The following is a 4,321-nucleotide window of genomic DNA, read 5'->3' on the forward strand; positions in this document are numbered from 1 at the left end:
CAAACGATTCAGTTCTCTGAAAGAGTATAAATAAAAAATTAAAAAGTAAAAGAAATACAAATGTGTCTAAAGCAGTGTGAATGAAACACATTGTTAAAGGACGTAACTTTTTCTGTGTTAAAATAATTTCTTCTATCCCAGCTTCATATGCAGAACTATAAGTAAGCTATTCACAGGTTCATTTTCTGTGCCGATATGAAAACTGCTCTGTTGTTTTGAGCGACCCGCCCCAATAACATTACTCAACGAATGGCGTGAGTTGGGGGCGGGACTATCTCTTTGTTTGACCAATGACAGGCGGGGGGCGTATTCCATTTGATGGCACAGAAATTAAATACTTCAGCTCCAACTCTGTGCCTTTTGTGTTCCTCATTAATATGCAAACATTGACTTTAACAATGACATGTTATTACAGGCAAATTCGTGGGACATCAGCAATAATATAACTCATTTTCTTTTGGTATCATCTTTCAGATGTTTTTTAGCCTGCCCCCACTCCTGTTTCCAACTCACAATATGCACATTTTGAAAAAACAAAACTATAAATAAAAGCTAGTATTTATTCTCTATTTTCAGTGTTTGTACGTGTGTGTATACAGTACAGTGCATTTATGACATATTCTGACCCCTTCTTTTTTCACATTTTGTTATGTTGCAGTCTTATTCTAAAATGCTTTATATTATTGTATTTTTTTTTCTTCACATCAATCTACACTACATACCCCAAAATGACAAAGCATAAAAAACTGATTTTTGATAACTTTGCTAATGTATTAAAAATACAAAATTGAAGCCGATACTGAATGTGATGTCAAAATCTTGCAGATCACTGATTGAAATGGGAGAATCGTCACTACCAGCGTCACTGGATTTCCAACACGCGACATCAACCCGCTAGTTTTAAAGTTAGCAACAGCGATAGCTGTTTGTTCATGGGACTACTGAACTGTAAAAGAAATGGCTGTGCGTAAAAAGATTTCATGGTCAATAAACGAGGTGCAGACGGTCCAATCGTTAGTGATGAGTGAAACCAAAAAGTCTCTCAGGAAGTGTCTCAGCTGTTGGCCGCACACGGCTACCACCGGACCATCAACAGTGTAGGGAAAAGTAAAAAAAAAACTTAAGTGACTACAGAACCATCAAGGAAACGTGGAAGTAGTTTGACCAAATGGACGCTAACTAAACCGGCGAGCAATGGGAGGGAGAATGCCCTGGACTGTTGATCCACGATGGAGGATGGTATGTTTTGTTAGGTTAACTCTATACTCTTCTTGAAAGCTTCAATTTATTTAGTTGACCAGCTACTGAAAGCTTCTAAAACAACCAGGTCAATTTAACTGTTACAGTTGTGTAAATCACCATGCAACAACTGCTTTATGCAGCACAATGAGCTAGTAGCTAACAGCTAGCATTCGTGTTATTGTTTTGGTCAGTTTGTGTCATGTTTAAGATGATGTCATGGCAGTAGAGTCAGCGCAACTGTGACGACCAGCCTATAATCCCACCCACGTTGAGATGGCAAAAGTGAAGCGAGTAGAGTCGAGGCGAGTCGAACCGTAACGTGCAGTAGAAAAGTGCCATTAGTTGAAGCACCTTTGGCAGCGATTACGGCCTCACGTCTTTTTGGGTATGATGCGACAAACTTTGGGTATTTTCTGCCATTCTTCTCTGCAGATCCTCTCAAGCTCTGTCAGATTGGATGGGGATGGTTGGTGGACAGACATTTTCAGGTCTCTCCTGAGATGTTCAATCGTGTTCAAGTCCGGACTCTGGCTGGGCCACTCAAGGACATTCACAGAGTTGTCCCGTAGCCACTCTTGTGTTGTCTTGTCTGTGTGCTTAGGGTCATTGTCCTGTTGGAAGATGAACCTTCACCCCAGTCTGAGGTCCTGAGCACTCTGGAGCAGGTTTTCATTAAGGATATCTCTGTATTTTGCTGTGTTCAGTTTTCCTTCAACCCTGACCAGTCCCCCAGTCCCTGCCGCTGAAAAACACCCCCACAGTATGATGCTGCCACCACCAGGCTTCTCTGTTGGTATGGTATTGCACGGGATGAGCGGTGCCTGGATTCCTCCAGACATGACTTGGAATTGGATTGGTGGAGTGTTGCAGTGATGGTTGTCCTCCTGCAAGTTTCTCCCTTCTCCACACATGATCTCTGGAGCTCCACCAGAGTGACCATCAGGTTCTTTGTCACCTCTCTTACCAAGGTCCTTCTTCCCCGATTGCTCAGTTTGAGGAAGAGCTCTAGGAAGATTCCTGGTAATTCCAAACTTCTTCTATTTAAGAATTATGGAGGCCACTGTGCTTATGGGAACCTTCAATTCAGACTTAATGTTTCTGTACCCTTCCCCAGATCTGTGCCTCGACACAATCCTGTCTCGGAGTTCTGCAGGCAGTTCCTTTGACCTCATGGCTTATTTTTGCTCTGATATGCATTTTCAGCTGTGTGATCTTAAATAGACAGGTGTGTGTCTTTCCAAATCATGTCCAATCAATTGAATTTGTCACAGTTGGACTCAAATCAAAGTGTAGAAACATCTCAGAGATGATAGTAAAGGGTCTGAATACTTATGTCAATGTGATATTTCATTATTTATTTATTAAAAATCTGTTTTTGGAGTGGAGATTGTAAAATAATAATTTAAATCATTTAAAGCATTTTAGTGCACACAAAATGTGAAAATAAAAAAGAAGGGGTCTGAATACTTTCTGAATGCACTGTATATATATTTACACGGTATAAAAAGCATAAAGTTGTGACAACCCTGTTACCATCATAACTCCACTTAATAAAATATTGTAGAATAAAAGCTCCTCTTCTTTACCACTTTATCTTATGGTGTGTTATGTTTATCAGTAGGGGATGAATTTAAATTGTAATTCCTGCAATCATGATTTTGTATGAAATGATTTTGAGGTGATTGTTTGACAAAAGTGTCCAGGGTTTAGTGAATATAGTTTAAAGATTTGGTTTTGTGTTTCAAGTTGTGAGAAAACTCTACCCGACCTTTATTTATAGAGCACATTTATAACAAGAGTTGACCCAAAATGCTTTGCGATACACATTTCAATCACAACATAATATACATAATATTCCCATATATAAAGACTAATAAATACCTGAGCCAAAAATCTATATCCATAATTAATATTCATTCAAATGCAAATGGGTAAAGATGTGTTTTTAAAGCAGATTATAAAAGGCAGAGCGCCGGAGCTGTCCTGATATGAAGCTTTGGCCGACAATAGCAAACGCACGATCGCCCTTCAATTTATAGCGACAACGAGGAAGTTTCAGCAGACGTTGGTCAGCTGAGCTAAGTGTTGTAGAAGGAGAGTAAGGGAAAAGAAGGTCACAGAGATATTGAGGTGTGATACCAGATAGAGCTTTATATACATATAGCAGAGTTTTTAAATCTATCCTGCATTTTATGGGGAGCCAGTGTTGGGATGCTAATACTGGCCGATTCTGGACCGACTGCAAATGGGACAGAGCAGTTTTGGCAGTCCGGTCTACAATGAGTTGCAGTAATCTAACCTTGACGATATTAGAGAGTGAATCACAATTTCTAGATCTGATTTAGACAGAAAGTGTTTTACTTTTGCACTTGATCTCAGATGGAAAAAGCTGCTCGTAACAACTGCACTGATCTGTCTGTTTAAAAGTAGCGATGAGTCCAAGATCACTCCAAGGCTTCTTGCATGATTTTGCACATTTAATGACAGTGGACCTAGCTGGTCGACCAGTCCAGGTAAGAGGACTTGGAGGGGCTGAGAATCAGCACTTCAGTTTTGCTCTGCCAGCCAGCACTTAATATCAGTGAAGCAATTTAGGGCATTCTCTATTGATGGGTGAAGGTTTCAAGAAACATGTCTCAGCAATTGTGGAAAAAAGTGTAATCAATCACTTGGGAAGTAAAAAAGAGAGTCATATTTCGATAAAAACGTCACTTTTAAACACTGTTAAAATCAGCCCCCACATTCTGGATTTACATCATTGGCTCATTAGAAGAGAATCTGAGGCCTGATCTGTGTGTGTCTGATAATGAAGACATGTGCTCATCAGGACTGACAACCACTGATTAATAAGTTTAACGCTATTTTAATCTGTTATGAAAGACAAAAATGATTGTATTTTTTCTTAGTATCACCCCATCTTCAACTCCTCAACATGTGAGCATGAGTTTCTTTCATCTACTAGAAACCAGATGATCCAGCACATACTGTTCTTGACTGAAGTTTGTTCAGATGCTGTGAGAGAGTGAACTCATCTGGAACGTGTCAGCTCTCTGCTTATCTTGACGGCTGTTATGTAACT

This window comes from Xyrauchen texanus, chromosome 38, assembly GCF_025860055.1.
Source record: "Xyrauchen texanus isolate HMW12.3.18 chromosome 38, RBS_HiC_50CHRs, whole genome shotgun sequence".
Taxonomy (NCBI): domain Eukaryota; kingdom Metazoa; phylum Chordata; class Actinopteri; order Cypriniformes; family Catostomidae; genus Xyrauchen; species Xyrauchen texanus.